The sequence below is a fragment of the Miniopterus natalensis genome, chromosome 6, assembly GCF_054644295.1.
Source record: "Miniopterus natalensis isolate mMinNat1 chromosome 6, mMinNat1.hap1, whole genome shotgun sequence".
Classification (NCBI taxonomy): domain Eukaryota; kingdom Metazoa; phylum Chordata; class Mammalia; order Chiroptera; family Miniopteridae; genus Miniopterus; species Miniopterus natalensis.
Window position 1 is genome coordinate 80,221,861 of NC_142086.1, and position 19,172 is coordinate 80,241,032.

Here is a 19,172-nt window from a genome sequence, read left to right on the forward strand (position 1 = left end):
GTTAAATATTTTTAAGTATCTAAGTAATGGAAAGTCAACTGGATTACTACCTGGGATTTTTAAAAATCTTTAATCATGAATTCATGCTGAATTATCTTTAGAAGATGAGTATAACTACCTAAAAGATATTATCAAAATTTACTAAAATTACATGAAATTGTAGATTTACAGGTTTAGTAAATTCACTTACTCAAGTAGTGGTTGTCCTATATTCCAGCCAATCAAACCAGAAGTTTTAACACAGGAATAGACCCCTGGAGATAAACAAGGATGCAAATCTTGACTTTGTCACTAAGTAGCTGCATCACCATGGGCAAGTTGCTTATCCTGTCTTAGTCATGGTTTCCTTGTCTGAATAATGGGCCTATAATAGGAGGAACCAATGACATAAATTATATAAACTCGTTTTAACTCTTTTTAGTGCCTAATAAACACCCACTGCGCATTTGCTGTTCTGGTTTCTAATATTATTGTTATTACTCTACAAACCTAAAATAAATATTTTCAAGCAATATACCACTGATTCTCAATTTGACTAAAAGTACGTATTTATCAAATAAATGATTTAATCATCATATGTTATGTATGGATCATTCATTCATATTACTATGTGAAGTTAAGGTTTAATGCCTTCTTAAATTTGTGCTCAAAAAGACCAAGTTTTATAAAAGGATATAGAATAGTTTCTAAGGAAAAAAACATAAAATGTGTTTGGAATCCTGGCTGTCCTCCTTCCTAGCTGTGTGACCTTAAGCAGTCATGTCTGCCACATTCTGACAGCCTAGTTTTATACTGTCCCATAAAGTGGCACACTGGTCAGTGGCAGTAATTATTTTACCAGGCTGCCATGCTGGAATCAGGGTTCAACTATCAGACCCAGGGACCTCACCATACATGTGAACATCAAAGCTTCTCAGAGAACGAGTTAGGAAAATGTGTTCAAGAGTCAGAGAGTGCCCAAGGGAAAGAAATAGAGACTGGGGCCCACATGGGAGCCAGGATGGGCTCAGGACTCCCTGCTTAGGTGATATCATTGGTACCAACCTGTGCCAGGTACCAGAGGGGAACTTTTTAGTTAAGAAGGCACCCTAAGTGTGGGACTTTATAAGGCACTTGACATAAAGCAGCCATCCTGCTTGTCCATGTGTGAGATTAGTGCTGCTCTGATCAACAGCCTCTTCAGCTATGAGATGAAGACATCAATACCTCATTTAATATAATGTTATCATATGCTTTAGAGAGTTTCTGTGCATACTGCTCAGTACAGCTCTTGATAGCTATATCGTTTAATGTTACTTGAAAAATAAAGATTTTTTTGATGCAGTGTATGTGACAGAAAATAACATTTTTTTAAAGTTCAAGGTATATTTTACGTAAACTTTAAATACTTAAGTATTTGAATATAAGTAAAAATAAAAGTGAGTGGTGCAAATTTGCTGAATTAAAAAAAAAAAAAATTTTGAAATTAAAGTCTTACCACATTCAAAATTTCTAAAAATTTGGGGGCTGATATGATTTATCAAAGTCAAATATAATAGCCCAATTAACATGAAAGTTTCAATGTAAACTCAGACCAGTATAAAATGATCAGAAACCTAAATATAAATTGCATGTTTATCTTTGATTTTGAGATTTTTTTTTTGTATTCAAGAATCTGGAAAGCTTGTCCCCAATGGCGCTTCAGCTTTTCTTGAAAAACTCTCAATTTTTTTTTTTTTGTTTATAGGGAGAGACTTTATTCTCCAAGTTGCAGCTTTAAACAAGTAGGAAGAACTTAAAGCTTTTCTAATGCACTGGTCAATAATTATCTTGATGAATTTTGTTCCATTACAGCTGAAGGCCATTTGGCCCATTACTTGCAAAACTATAGAGTGGCAGATTTAAAGACACCCTTCTTTGGGGCTGTAAAGGGTTAAAAAATACAGCTGCTTATTAAACCCATGGATCACTTATATAGATGCCCACAGCAGGCCTTGGTTCCCTGATATGACCAACCGGGGTTAAGTAGCTGATGGAGCTGCACTACCCAGTTTCTACCATTGTTGCTGGGATCCATAATTGCCCAAAGCACGTCAGCATATTTACCTTCATAGAACAGACACAGTGATAAAAGGTTGTTTCCAATGCAGAGGGTACTACTGCATAACAATCTTTAGACTCCTGCCAAAAGTTAACCATTTGTCTCCTGGAATATTGTAATTTGAATAGAGTGGAAAATGTATGAAATACTTATGGAGGATAATTTTTTGCTGTGCTGCTATTCTGAACTTTGAGACCTTAACATTTCAGATTTCAGATGTTAGCATAGAGTGAGAACAAATTTCCAGAACATTAATAATTTTTGCCTGGGATACTGTGCATGAACAGAGAAGAAGAAATGAAAGGCAATGATGGGATAATTTTAAGCACATGCCATCCATCAACAAACCAGCTAATGGTAGAACCCTTGAATTACAATTCAGAACTTTCTTTCCCTCCCCGCCCCTTGCTGTGGGATTCTGAAGCAAAGGTTTATCTAACATAGGACTTCCTTCAGCTTAAGTCTTAGATGCATTATCGATTTGATATACATGAAAAATCTACACTCACCAAAAAACACAACATATCAACAATATGGTGTCCAATTCCTTAAAAGTGTTATAACTTTTCATAGACACACTGGTTTTATACTCTTAAGTATATAAGGTTGTTTTTAAAAATAGATCAGGATGTAATAAGATGTAATTTTTTTACAACAGATCCTCGCTTCCTTTTTCAAGTACTCACTCTTGCCTTTCCATGAACATTTTTGGCGTAAAAAGAATGAACAGGTGGTATGGCGATAAGAAGCCATGTGGGTGTTAATGTGGCCTCACTTTCTGCAGAACAAGAGAAAGTGCTCTCAGAATTTCAGGCTGCCAATCTACTTAGTTGGCACCTGCAGTCTAAAATATCACAGTATTTTGAGAGCAGGCATGTTGCCACCATGACAGATGGTTATGAGTATTGACAGCCAAGTGATCATGTATGTACATCAGTAATGAGTGTTTAAGGCAAGCTGCTCAGTTAAGAAGGTCAGACAGCCATTTGCCCAGAGCTTCCTCAATTAATAGTAAGAGGAATGGCTGATAAATTATGGATATATATCAATGAGATATTTATATTGTAATCAGTAGATTAGAATTCAATGATGTAATAGATGCCCCAGTCTCAAAGAAGAAAAACAATTTCAACAGCAGAAAAAAGGTGCACATATAAGTAAATAGATATTTGTCAAATTTTATTTAAAATTTAATAATTCTATTTAAAGTAGAAGTGCAGTTTGGTTTTGGAACACTTATCTCCAGTCTTTCAAAGTTCAAACAAGCTTGTCTGGCCATCTCCTACATAAGAAATTTTCATTAATTTTTTCAAATCAATACAAGGTTGTAACTCAAATTAAGGTAAGCAATTCTTGATTCCTACCAGTTGTTTATAGATTCAAATAAGCTAAATTCAAATTATACCAATTTGTATTTCCACTTTCTAATCTATCAAATTTAAATTTTCCATTGATACATTATTGTGAATATATTTTGGTCTAAATAAAACAAAATTGACTGAGAGTTAAGGAGGAAAAACAACAGGAGTCTATTGCAGCCACACAACAGCGAGAGGAGGAGGGTCTACACCAGGGTGAAGGAATTGGAGCAGAGAGAGCAGTGGGAGAGGGTGACAGAGGAAGAAAGGGTGGAGCAAGTGAACTGTGACCTGGTGGTATCAGAAACACTTGTTTAGGAGAACCTGTGCGTGAAATTACAACCCTAGATTTTAACACATACAGGTCTCTGTGGTTACGAGAATGACATTCACTGTATACATTTAAGTGTCTCCTTGAAAGTAGCTCCAACTCACTGTTGCACCGAATCTGAAATATCCTTATGCGTCTTGTAAGCAAACAAGTGTGTATCTCAGTGCTCCAGACTTGGAGGGATGTTTCCTTGAACCTGAAACAGGCATTTTTTTGTAGCTACCAGGCTCTACTTTTCTGGGGAGCCTTACCACTGTCAATTTTTAACCTCTTTCTGCATGAAACAGTGAGTTTGCTCTTTACTTAAACTCACAGGGCATTTTCAATGATTTCTATGAGATTCCTGTCCACGTTTAGTCAAGATTTAAATCTGCACAGCCAATCTTGTCAAAGCTGCTTATTTCTGGCTAACCACTAAGTCTGCAATATGGATAATCCTAACCAGATCAATAGGTATTATTCTAAGGCTCTACAAGCTAAACTTCCCCAAACGGTGCAATATAATATAATACAATACAATACAAGCAATAAACCATTGAATTAATGATGCTATTTTTGTGTACTTTTGCACTAAAAAGCTACCTATCAAAATAACAAAATATGTCATATAACTGCAATGATTAAAAACCAATATTATATAACTTGGTGAACAGTTATACATTTAGCAAGACTACAAGAAATGTAGAATGATGGGTATGTTTGGTCCTTGCATATTAAACTTAAATTTTAAACAACTTTGCCAAAAAAAAACCTCTTTTTTGCTACAAATAGATACTTTTAATGTTTCCTAACATATAAAGATCCAAGTGTTTGCTTGACATAAGTGTGTTGCATTATTTTCTCCTCAATCATATCTTCCTTTTCTTAGAACATTTACTGTATAAAATTTGTAATTCTTTCTTTGTTCCTTTAAGCTGTAAATCTTAGAAAGAAAGAAAAAAATCCCTTGCCAGTTTATTAACCCAGGACTGTCTTTCTCAAGGACCCTGGAGCCATCCCATAGAAATGTAATCAGCAAAGAAAATAGTGCTCCTATTTTCCAGCCTCTATGGGCGTGTATGAGCCTAACTCAGCCTTCCTCCAAGTTTTAAAATGACTTCTGGTAATGAAGATGGAAGAAAGTTCACTTTTCTGTTGAGTAAAGCCAATTAGCAAACACAGATGGCTTAATCACAGAGAAAAACATTTGCAAACTCAGGAATAACTTAACGTGGCAGACATTCCATTGATCAACCTGCCACCTAATGTCCTCCAGTACTTTTCCACTCGCTCTACCCCAGCCTTTAAAAACCCTCCTGCCTTTTGTTTCTGTGGAGATTGGTATGCAGACGTGGCCTCTGTTGTCTCTCTATCGCTGACAATAGTATCAGAATAAAATTAGCTTCTGTTGGCTCATCTTGTTCTGTGCGGCTGTAAACTGAATCAAGCCCTTTGTGCTTGCAGATTATTATAAAACATAAAAAAATAGAGAATTTAAAACATATAAACAATATTAATAGCATTTCCTCTTCTTAATCTTTTAAATATTTTTCAATTATTCCAAGAATAAAATAAAAATTTCTCATATAATATAGAGTCCTCAGTAACCTTGTATATGTTCCTACTGTTTGCTTGGCCTCATAGACCCCTAGTACTCTTGACTAGGTGTGTTTGTTACTCTTCAGGATTCTGAATTCTGTTCTCTCAGACTAGAAATATCCCTTCAGTTACAGTGGCCATTTTTTTTTTAAACATATCTTTACTGGCCCAGATAGAGGAAAGGAGAGAGAGAGTTGAAACATCAATGATGAGAGAGTCATTAATCAGCTGCCTCCTGCACACCCCAATGGGATCAGGTGGCAACCCAGGCATGTGCCCTGACCGGGAATCGAACAGCGATCTCCTGGATCCTAGGTCGATGCTCAACCACTGAGCCACGCCTGGCCGGCCACATTGTCCATTTAAATGACTCCTTTTTATTTTTCCAATTGTATTATAGGTAATTGGTTTCATTTCTATCTATTAGACAACAATTGTCTGAGGCTCAGGGTAAGTTAGGTCTCCTTAATATACATGTTCACTATACTTTATTCCTTTAGAACAATTTCATGATTACTTTGTGCATGCAATAAGGCAAGATAAAGGAAGAATAAATGATTTCTGGGATTAAATAATGTAGAAAATTCAGGAAAAGCATCTAATATATGGCTTGGGGGATTATGGGGTTTCCATTTTATATGCCTACTGACCTCTAAGCTCTAAAAACACAAGAACGATGTTCTTGTTCACTAGTGTAGCTCTCACGTCCATACAAATTCCTTTCAAGTAACAGGGTATAAATTACTACTTACTAAATGAAGGAATGATCAAAATGGATATGTGATAAATTTTTGATTTCTAATCTCCTAAGCAAAAAGAATATGTTGGAAATCAAGAGAAACCTACCCTACTTAATTGACACACATACAGGTTCTTACATACCAAGTATTCCATTTTTATGTCCAAGGTAAAATAATCTAATTTTACAGTTAATAAGAGCTATTAAGATAACTTACTATTTTCAATATTGAACCACATGTGAATCAGTGATCTAAGAACATGATTTATAACATATGAAAATATGTTACGAACACTCTGATTGAACAAAAAATATAACTGATGTCAAAGCATATTTAAATTAAAAAATCATAATTTTTCTGTAGGTATGTGCTTTTAAAAGGGATATTTACAATAATTAAATATTGTCATTTATGTAGACAGATAAACTATTGTTATACAGGAAAATTATTTCTTTGATTTATTAAAAAAAGTCTATTGTTAAATTTGAAGAAGATAAATATGTATAGAATCGCTTGATTAATTTCTATTATTATTGCAATAAATGTTCATGGCCTTTTATGTAGTTAAATTTTATGTTCAAAAATTATTGACCTATGACTCAATCAACATAATTTATACTATGTGATTCAAATATATGATTAAACACCGTAACTTAAGCACCTTAAAGTTTATTTGCCATTATTTTATGGCCTAGTCTTTGACTAAGGAACACTTTCAACAGCTAAAATATGGCAGTGATCATGAATCAGATGGTTATCAGACAAACTTCTGCTCCCTGGTTCCCAGAGGAGAGCTCATGTCTTTCTCATTGTGCTCAGTTCACACACGGAGGAATTAACCAATCTGCTGCACATTTTAGTTATAGGATCTGCAAAGCCCCAGAGAAAGATAGAACCAGATATGGAACCAGCGGTAGACCTGTCTTCATTATCATTCATGACGAAATCTTTTATAGTGCTTTAATATCAGAGAAAATTAATGGCCATGTGTTTTTTCCTGAATAAATGTTTACAAATGCTGTAATAAATATATGTGCTTTTACTATATTGAGGAAAGAATATCTTAAAGAAAATTTAATTTTCTTTTTATATTAACTTTTTTGTGTTTGGAATCTATATTTTTTAAGTTTGATGTTGTAAGGTGATGATAATTTAAGTATATGTAGGGATTATAAAATAGTCTCTGAAAATAAAGTATTGGAAATATACAAGGAAAATTGACATATATCAATGCATTTTACCCATGTGTGATATGTTTTAAGGTTGTAGTTACATAAACACCTGTTCTGATTGTTGTCCCAAATTTAATTGGTCTTAGAGATTTAAATCTATAGAACTGAAAATAGTTCTATAGTTTTAACATTAATTTTCTTTCTCTTTTATAAATGTCTTCTAAAAAGGAGACATTTATATGCTACCCAAATTCTGTTCTAGTTAGACTTGACAAGAAAAGAACACAAAATGATTTAATTTTTGCTACAGAGTTCTCATTAACAGAAATTTTCAATGAAATTCTAAGAAATGCATTTATATAAAATGCATTTTTCATGTCTAATGTAAAATCAATTTATATAATAGTTTTAAATTTATGCAGAGAAATTGAATTGGAAACATATACAAATTAATCAAGAAATTTAGAGAGGATTCTTCCTATTAAAAAAAAAAGATGTCTTTTTGTTCTTTGTATTACACTATAAATACCCATCTCAGTCAATTCATGACATAAGTTCTCAGATATGTACTTGATCCCACCTAAAATAGCACATGGAGACAAATTACATGTCTGCATTATATACACACACAAACATATATATATATAGTAGCCTTGTCTTTACATAGGAACTAATTTTTATGTGACTCTGTTCTACTTCCAATTTTGAGCTCTTGAAATTAATTGATTAACTCTGACAATGCCAATATATTTTCTTATTATATAACTATAGCCCATCTTAAATTATAAGTCCCCTGCTTTTTTTTCTTTCATTGCATGACTGGGACTGTGCCAGAAAATTATTAAATATCAACCCCAAATCAAAGTGGAGAGCATATATAAGGATATGATTTTTGTCATGGTTGCAGGACAGTGTTGATAGAAAATAATAAGAAGAAAAAATCTGAGAACTCTTCACATATTAAAAAAAGAAAGAAAGCAATATCTCTCTTAATCTTCAGGAAAAAAAAGGCCCCATGTGTATGATTGAAAAAGTAGGTATGTTATAACAAAGACAAGGGTAGATAACATTTCATCATTCTAATTAGATATTTGGTGAGAGGCAATACCTTACTTCTATGGTTGCTGTAACAAAATAGCACAAATTTGGTGACTTAAAAAAACAGAAATGTATTTTCTCATAGTTGTGAAGTTCACGGACAAGTTTCAATCTTATTAAAAGACAAAGAGAAAAAACATTAATTTTTATTTTTTATATATTTATGAAAATATTTATATCCATTAAACATGGAATTTGAAGAAATGTATCTTGATTGTTGAAGAATTAAAGGGATCCTTTACTACATTGTTCTGATTTGAATATCATTGTATTTATGCTTTTTATCTTTTTGCTATTATAGGACATGGATAAGGGTGTTTATATATATTACTAGTTTTAAAACTGTTTAGTGTATATTAAATAAGTAAAGAACATCAAGCACAGTGATTTAGAAAGCTTAAAATATCATTGGTTGATTGATAAAATCTAGCCACTTTCCATCTCATATATACCCAACTTCATGAAAAAAACATACCATATGATTATAAATGTGCTGCATAATTTCCATTATTAAAAAATTATGTATACATAAAGCAAATTTGAATTCATGTGTCTTGAATTTTGAATTTGCTTAAGAATTATCCCTCTCTTTTATATTATTCTCATATGAATTGCCTGAAAATTCTCCTAGAGAAAAAATATATAGATAGCATGTCTTCAGTTCTTGGCAAGCTCTGTTTCCCAAAACTGAGCTACGGGGAGATAAAAATCTGAGACAGCAATGCGTTTGATTTGGATGCTCATCGAAGTTGAACGCTTGGTCAGTCTTATTTCCAAAGATAAAAAGCTTAACGGACACTGCTTCTTTACTGTGGGACCATCGCTCTGCTTTCTTCCTTGAAATAGCTATGATTTTCCTCTATTTGGATCAACAAAATTATATTTCAAATGGAAGCTTAATCATTTTATAACACAATAACACACCCATGTCATGAACCTTACTCAGAATGTATGTCAAGTGCTTGTTTTACACAAACACACAATTCTTATTCTCTCAGGTAAATACTTGGCATCACTCAAAAATATTTAATGACAGTGTACAAGTAACGCACTTTGACAAGTAGTATTTAGTCTATTTCATTTCTTCCTGAGCAGAAAAAGGAAGCATTTTTGATCCAACTTCTCTCTAGTTTGATTTGGAGATGTGATTTCAAATCATGTCAATGGCCTTTTTTTTTTTTTACATAAACATAAATTTAATAATCAAGTCACCAGAAAATGAAGTGCCCACCTTTGTAAAATGAACCTTAGCAGGTATCCTAGCTCAATCCATTTTGCCTAATGTAGATGTTAGTATGTAGAACCAAAAAAAAACCCAGAAAAAGACAAATCTTAGTAATTTGATGGAAAACCAAAATGTAAACCTTTTAATGTACAGCTTATGAAGAATTAACATACAACCTTATGACTTCAACAAACATATTAAAGATGTTTATAATTGTCTAATAGTAAAAATAAAATAATCTCATCATCTTTATTTGAATATATTTATTATACACTCTTCTGTATACAAGGTACTGTCATAGGCTCTGGAGATTTATTGTCATGAACAACTTATCTGCTCTTATGGTGAAAATATTATACTGAGTGAAAAAAAGAACCAAGATAAATAAAATATATAACATGCTGGATAGCGGTAATTTTAATCAGTTGAATAATTTACATATAAAAATTTTTGGCATTCTTGTCAGGAGGTACATTCACTAATTTGAAATGCTCAAAAAAAGTTGTAATTCTCAATTTTATGTTTTTGTTCACTCTTATGGGACCAAGAGCATGGCAGTTCTAAGATTTCACATTTTCTTCTCAAATACAGGAGTGTTTTCCTCTGACAATTTAAAATGATGTACAGAATGTAATTCAATTATATTGCTAGACTTAATATCCAATGTGAGAAAATGCAGTAGGTGCAATGTAGGAATAACGTTACCATGGCAACCATGTGTTTTGTGAAGTCAAAAATCGTTTCTGCTGTAATACTCCATGAAACTGAAACCTTAATTAGAAGCTTCCCAGGAAGTCATAACATGTGCAACATTTTATTTTCAATTCAATTCATATTCTAGAGAATATATATTAAAATAGTTCTATTTCTTCTGAGTTTATAGCATATTTTGCAATATTTATTCTTTAAGAAAGAGCCCAAAGGTATCAATAAGAAAACAAACTAGAAATAGTATGTCTGTACCTTGCAGATTTGTACCTTTGACCAGCATCTCCCCACTCACTTTCCTGCTCCTAGTGACCATGGTGACCAGTGGAATTCATAGGTGCAGAGGGCCGACTGAATGAATCGTTCTGTCATTTTATATAAGGAACTTGAGCATACACAGAGCAGTACACGGAGCATACCCTTGAGCAATCCCACCCCACACTGAGGGGTGACTGCAGTTAAATTTTTAGCGAATCAAAGTGGCAAGTAGATTTTAAACTGCATGGGGAAGGCATCCTAACCCCCACATTGTCCAAGGGTCAACTGTACTCATAACCCTTCATCCAGTAGAGGTCGTACATGCAGAAGACTAAGGAAAAGTGCTTGATACTTACTAGTTTATTAGCTAAATTGATATTTAGCAAATTAGGAGGAAGTTGAAGGCAAACTGTTGTGTAAGCAAAACATTTTTTGAAAGTAATAGCAGAACTGTTATAATATTTTTGGGAAACACCTAAAGTGTTTTTTAGCAACTCTACTTTTTTCTTTGCATGACAAAATCTATACTATATCGCAGACATTCTGATCTAACTTAGTTTCTGACAATGAGATATGTTATTCAAACAAGTTTGGGTATAAACGATCAGAAAGAAAAACTAACAAACAAAATGTTGATAGTCTTTGAGGAAAGCAGATATAAAACTGGCAAACATTAGTACTTTACATAACATAAAACCAATAACTGAAAAAGTTTCTTAAAAGCTCACTAGACAAAATTTTATTGTATTATCATAAAAGCAATTTAAAATGTATAGAAAAGGTAAAAATCAGCTTTTTCATAGATTTTGCCTAAATTATCTTAATCCAAACAAGCAATTATAACATTGGGAGCTGAATATAACATTTAGTTTATATAAAATTTAGAAAAACATAAAATGTTTCCAAAATATTAATTGAAGAATAATTTACTTAATAAAGTAATTAAAAAACATGTACCTATTGAAGTTAAATTTAATCATCTCAATGGATCATTAAAATATTATTGTAAAAAATATATAAAACACTAAAGAAAAGTTTCAGTTTAACTATGTGTTTTTTTCCCCCACTACTGAAGTCATACTTGTTTTACTTGCAAACTAAAAAGAAAAGCAACTATAAAAACAATGAGTACACAGCATTCCAGGATTTGACATCTTTCAGCCCTCGTGTTACAAGAAAATGTAAATTATGCTTTATGTTTTTAAATTGTATTTTCTATTCAGAATTTGAGTTTTAAGACAAACTACCTTCCAAGTCACACAGAAGAAAGAATCATATAAATAAACTATATATGAAATGCTTGTATTAACATAATATGGATCATGAAGAATGTGTGTTTTTGAAAACATGATCAGGAGCATTAATACAGAGCATGTTCTAGAATAACTTTAAGAAAGGCATTGCGGTTTTTTTGTAGTATTGATTTCTCTACCATCTTCTGATGCCTGAATATAAAGTTTAAATGTGAACTTTACAAATGATTGCCAAGTGCTCCATTTTGTGATTCAAGGCAAAGCTGCTAATAGTTTCTAACTGAGATTATCTATTCTCTTTTGCCCAAAGATAGCAATTTATATTTTATTAGATCCAAGTTTCATTAAAATACACTTTGTTGCTTCTTAAATTCACTAAAATGCAATTCCTTTGTCTCAATTAACATATAAAAAGTATGATGTGGAATATTTAAGTGACATTCAAGGACACATGCAACTTAAAGAGAAAGAAAATTAGAATTCTTTTTGCTTAATTTTTAAATTTACTGCTGTCTTGAACTAATTGTAATTAGTAGCTTTTTCAAACATAAATTCTTACTTTGATAAATACCATCTTCAGAGAATAATCTCCATTTTATGGATAATGCATTAAAGTGGCACTTTAAGAGATTTACTTTTCTAAAATGATAGATACTATAATCTTAAAGAGTGGTTCATGAATGCAATCAAGGATTTACTCAAGAAGCCTTTTAGGATATAGTAAAATAATAGAAAGGTATATCATAACTTTTAATTCATGGCAAGTTTCCTCTTTTACATTTTGTTTTCCTCATTTTAATTCTAAGTTTCCAGCTGTAAGTATCGCTAAATGTCCCACTGGTTGTATCTGTCTCTCTCCAGAAGAAACCAGAGCCTCCATGAAAGTGCCCTATCTGTTGACACAATGCCAGACAAATAAATAGAACCAAAAATTATTTTGTGTGTGATTGCTTGAATTACCTTTGTTTTTTACCAATCTCCTTGGGTATAAAATCATTGTTATTTTTATTGCAGTCAAAGAAAGACATCATAATTAACAAAATTGTAAGTGTACAGTAACTGCTGTAAACTATAAGCACAATGTTGTACGACAGATCTCTAGAACTTTTTCACCCTGCGTGACTGAAACTTTATACTCATTGAGCAGCAACGCCCCATTTGTGCCTCCCCCAAGGCCCTGGCCCAAACACCCTCCAAGTTGACATGTAACAGTCGATCACGGCAGGTAGAATCATGGAGGGGTGCTAAGAGTTGGGTGAACATTTTTTGATAGACAGGATCAGTGTGCCTACCTGAAAATTACTTCTTAAATATAAAGGGAAACAGTGAATCTTTATATTGGAGAAATCTAGCACAACCCCTATAACAATGGATTATACTGGCAACATGCACCTCCTAGTGTGACACACAGAAAGTACAGATTACTCAGCTATCACTCCCGACAGTAACGTGTAGTGCGGACCGAGTCATAGAAAACCAATCAATCAAGTTCAACTGTTCTCTGTTCTTCAACAAGACTGATGTCATCAAAGACAAAGAAACGAAGAGAAAACATTCCCAAACTAAGGGGCACTAAAAATGTGACAAGTAATGTAACAAAAGATCCGGGTTTTGAAATTTAATGAGAAAAAATTAATGTCATAGATGGCGTTTTGGTGAAAGGAAAAGGGTTGGGGTTAGGGTAAGAGAGTAAAGATCAAGCGAGCAGAGAAAAATGTCATTTGGCAACTCTGGGTAAAGAGTGTACAGGTGACCGAGAAGCCCAGTGCAGCGCTGGACCGAGAGAGGGCTTCAGTGTTCCCCTCACCTGACCTAACTTAGGCAGGCTTCTTTTTGCCTCTAGTCCAAGAGCATTTGCTTTAGAAAACTTGTAATTTTCTTTTTGCTATTAGTCAAATGTATTCTTTATTATTTATTTTTACTTTAATTAAGTTTGCTTTTAATGTTATTTTGTATTAGCTTCAGGTGTACAGCATAGTGGTTAGACAATCACATATTTTACAAAGTCTTTCCCCTGGAATATTCAGTACCCACCGGCACCATGCATAGTTATCACAACATCATGGACTATATTCCCTATGCTGTCCTTTACATTCCCGTGACTATTTTGTAGTAAACTGTAAAACTTTTATTGGCTCTTTTCAGATGTGAATCTTTTTAAAAGCCTCTTTCCATTTTACAACCCAGGAAAGCCTTTCTCAAGGACCTGGGAGCCTCTGCGGGAGGGTAAGGTAGGAGCCTAACTGCAGTTAGGTCTTGCTCCAAAATGTAAAACTACCTTCTTTCATGAAATAGAAGCCAGTTTACTTTTCCATAAGGCCAATTAACAAATACAGATGGCCTGTGGTCCCCACCCCACCACTGCATCTCTCAAACACTCCTCCACCCTTTGTTTCTGTAGAGTTTGGATTCAGTCCTGGCCTTGTTCTCATTAAACAAAGTGTCCTTGCCTTTTTAACTTTGTCAGATACAATATATGCTTTGACAGGTTGAAATTTTTCAAAATTAGTTTAAAATGAAGGAATATGGCATTTTATTCACAGTGCTATGCAGAGTATGTTAACGCTCCCCTGACTTTTCCTGAAAAGTATAGCAGGTAATGTGGGAGAAATCACTTGCTGTGTTTCATGATTACGGCGGAAAAATTGTGTGCCCTCGGTCCTCATTTTTGACAGCTGACAGAGCAGCCTCCAAACAGATTTAATAACAACAAAAATCAAAACAAAAAAACATGCATTCTGACAATTGCTGTATGTTCGCACTGTAACTACCCTGAAAAATCAGTCACTTGCCTCCTGACGAAGTTTACTGACTATGTTATATATTATAAGTTCCTTATTTTTATTTTCCTTCAGTTTGTTTGAGGTATGTTTTTCCATTTAACAAGTCCTTGTGAACTTGGGAATGTTCTTACATTTGATGAATTATTGGTTTTAGGATGTCAAAGGACTTTTTTTTTTTTGCATTGAAATTGTATCTGGAATGAAAAATTACAAATGCGATGTTTTTTTCACTCATCACTGACATTCAGGAAGATTGCTTTAGTTTTGCTCTGTGGTTCCATCTACCTGACTCATGAAGTGATGGGAATCTTCTCTCATTTTTCTCTCAAAAAGCATAGGAAAACTGATGTAAGGGAAATCATAATTTATATTTTAACACTGCATACTAAAATACAAACATCCAAACCATGCATGCTCTGCTTTATCTCAGGTACCAGTCCTTAGAGTAAAAATTTCAAAGAATTATGCAATTCCCCTCCTGGGTCAGGGATTCAGGGGGGTAGTGCCCACCAGGGGACCGTGGAACAAAGTAACTGTCAACCATCTCTAGCTCTGAGCAATCAAAACCATTTCATAAGGCCTGGCCGGTGTGGCTCAGCGGTGGAACATAGACCTAAAATCCAGGAGATTGCAGTTGGATTCCCAATCAGGGCACATGCCCGGGTTGCGGGCTCCATCCCCGGTCGGGGGCGTGCAGGAGGCAGCTCATCAATGACTCTCTCATCATGGATGTTTCTCTCTCTCTCCCTCCCCCTTACTCTCTCTGAAATCAATAAAGATATATATATATATATATATATATATATATATATATATATATATATATATAAAACTATTTCACAAAAGCTAAAGCGTTACCTAGTACCCCAGAGCAGTTCAACTATTTAGTTGGTTTTTCACTATTCTGTTTCCGTATTTCTATGTCTTCCTCCCCCATGTCTTTTCACTTTGTGTTTTCACTTTACCTGAAACCCTGATCTTGGCTACTCTATATTTCATAATATAATCCATGCTTTTAAAAAAAAAAATAGGCCCAAGCCAATCTAACACAAATCACCATCTGGAATGAATTTGTCTTAAAAAAGATATTAATGCTATTAAAACATTTTTTGTGAAAATACAGTAAGCTACTCCTCTGCCCATCAAGAATCTATCATTCATTAAGAATCTAATGATTCTTTATTAGTCAGTGCTTACCTTTTATTTGCATCCTAAAAAATAAATACTTTCTTTCATGTAAAATGTCTCTTCCCAGACTAAATTACAGTAGTGGCGTCTTAAAGGCCATTTCCCTTAAAGGAAAATTCTAAGAAAATTTGACATGCATTCATAGATAAAGTGTTTTAAAAGCTTTCTTAATAATATGATTCAAATATTTTATTTTGTTGTAAATTCTATTTCAGTTACTTTTTCAAGCTTTTCAAATAGTGTGCACCTATGTGAATGTGTGTATGAGTGTGTGTGCATAAATACATTTATATAATGCACTTATTCCCATTTTTTCCCTACCTCCTTCCTTCTAAAGAAGGTTCAAAATCTTTACTTCTTCAAAACTCAACTCCCTGGGAGCATCCTTTTCAACTCCTATAACAAGAGAATAAAATTTGGTTGTGAAAGAACAGAAACCTGTACTATGAAGAGGCGAGGAAGTGGTTGATTTTTTAAAGATTCATTCAATGTGAGTTCAGGAAAGATTACAGAAATAATTAAAGCCACATCTGTTGGGCTGGAGATAAACTCAGGTATTAAGATGTGAGGGGAATGGCGTAGAGGGAATGATTAAGAATTAGACTTGTGTACCTTCCACGGTTAGGGAAAAATGAAGGGAAAACATTTCTTTTGAATTACTGCAAGAGAGGTAACTCCCAGCAGATGTAGGCATTTGATTCACATGGCTCTAGATGTAGATATTAAGTGAGAGTGTGGATTTGCTACACCAACTTCTTACCTCTTTAATATGTAAAATATTCAACCTGGAGAATGAATAACATCTCCTTCCTGGTATGAACAAGCTCATACGTTCACAGAGGAATCCTGCAGTGAACACTGCTATTCTGTGGTAGGTTTGGTGCACATAAAGAAAAGAAGACCCACCCAATTGGATTAGAGGTCATTATTTCTTTAATATTTAATTTTTTCCCCAATTACAGTTAACATACAAAATTATATTAGTTTCAGATGTACACAGGCATTTATATAACTTAGGAAGTGATCACCCTAAGTCTACTACCCATCTGACACAATCGTAGTTATTACAATGTGATTGACTATATCCCGTCTGCTGTGCTTTACATCCCATGACTATTCTGTAACTACCAATCTGTGCCGAATACCTTCTTTTTCACCCAGCCCCACACCCCCTTCCCATCTGGCAACAGACAGGAGGCCATCACTGACAGGGAAAGAGAAAGGAAAGAAGACCCAATGCAATCCTCAGACAGACATATTTTGGGGGTGGGGGAGTGGGTGGGAAGGCAAACTAACACAAAAATAGGTAGTGAAGCCCTTCTCTCTGTCTTTTAAATGCTTTATATTTGTAAGTTACATCTATATATTTAAATATCAAAATATAAATTAATCATCTGTGAAATATGGACAATAACAGTACCAACACATCAGGTTGTTGTGAGCGTTAAATGTGCTAATATATATTAAGTATTTGGAATATTGACAGAGGGCTCTAAAAGTATACATTATTATTATTATCATTATTGTCTTAGTGAGATGTGTGGAAAAGAGATCATTTATTTTATAACTGGCCCTGTGCTGGGTATTTTCAATATTTTATATTCAATCTCAATAAACATGTACAATAGGTCTTACTGTTAATCCATAGAATATAAAATGGTATCAGGATCTTTTCAGTGGTAAACAAATAGTAATGAAGGTGCTGCTCCTCTTATATTGCCTTACTGCAGAACCTCAATATTAATGATTAGGTACTCTTCCCCTAGCCCAGGCGGCTATGTATAAAACAAGGGGACATTGGTGCACTGGTGAAGGCTTCACAACCAGTTCTACTCACAAAAAGGGATGGATATGTGTAGCTACATAATTTATTATAAATTTTACTACTATAATTTACAAATGCTAAGATAATAAATAATAATCTTTATTATAAATTCCATATAGCTAATGAAATCTCACCAAATACTTTGATTTTTTGGTGCAATCTTATATCTCTAGTCATCTAATGTTTGCACTGGCTGATATTTGTATTTATGTTAACAAGTACGACAAAAGTGAAATAAAAAACGTATGTCAGAACTTTCTTCATTCTTTAATGACATGAATGGCTTTCCTTTGTTGAATTGGATAATAGCCTTTGAGTATTAAAAGTATATTTTTTTCAGTGTTTGTGCTGTTCACTATGTAATGGTTATAATTTTCAATTTAATCTGCTTTGTTAATATTTTCTCCATTCACTGAACCAAGCATCAAATTAAGCTCTGATTTATGCACAATTTGCATGGCGCACGTACTCTCACTATGGCTGATTGTAAGCTACCAATATGACATCACTGAGTGTGGAGTTGGAAAGAGATGCTCATTGGCATACCATTATATGTTATTTACACCATACAGATTTAAGCCTGTAGCGAAGTGAAATTCCTGTCTGACAATTTCTGCTCATACTGATCCAAGTCTATATTTTCCTAACCTAAAGGGTCCTTGGTTACTACAAAGACCCTATGTTTAGAATAACTTGAGATATATTTTATCAATTTTAAGTATTTTTAAAAAATGAATTCTGCATTGCACAGAATTTGTCACCAAAAATATTTTGAAAAATGCAGACATTCAGTCAGACTCATGGGAGCCTCATTGCTCTGAGCGCTCGCATGACCTCAGATGCTAGTGCCTTTAGAGTGTCCATGTGGCAGCCTAGCCGCTGGGCATGGCAACATTGCTGGAACTAAGAGACATTTGGCTCCAACAAAGAGCCACATGTATCTGCTCTTAGGGAAGATATTTTAGCTCCAAGAGAATTCTTTAGTTATGACAGTTCACCAGACAGTTAAAACTGTTTTCCACAGGCCCACATCCAGCCTGTAAAGTAACTGTTAAAGTGGTATATTCAGACTTGGGCCTTAGAGATGTTCTGTTTTTTAATTGAAAAATTTGAAATTTTATAAATCAAGTTTATTTTATAATAATAGAAAATATGAACTGATAGTTCTAACTTCAGAATGGATTGTATTCTCAAAGTCATTAATTTTTTTTAAAAAAATCAAAAAATATTTCCTCCATTGAAAGTGTTAAAAACTATTATAACATTTTCCAAGGCTGCTCTCCAGAGTACATTTAAGCCAAAGTTTTCTGGATTGTAATTTTTTATTATGATTTTATAAATGAAATTTGAGTTCTCTGAGAAGCCTAGTTTTATTCAACTTTTTTTAGTGAAAGATTAATATTATTTCTTAAAATTAAGTTCTAGGAGATAAAATTACTATCACCTTCCTTTGTATCTTTGAGTCTATCAATAGACCTGAAAACAGGCACCACATGCTTTTAATCTACTCAACGCAGATATTTGTTAAGAATGTCTTAAATTTGGATTTGTCATATATGTTCTCTAAACATATTC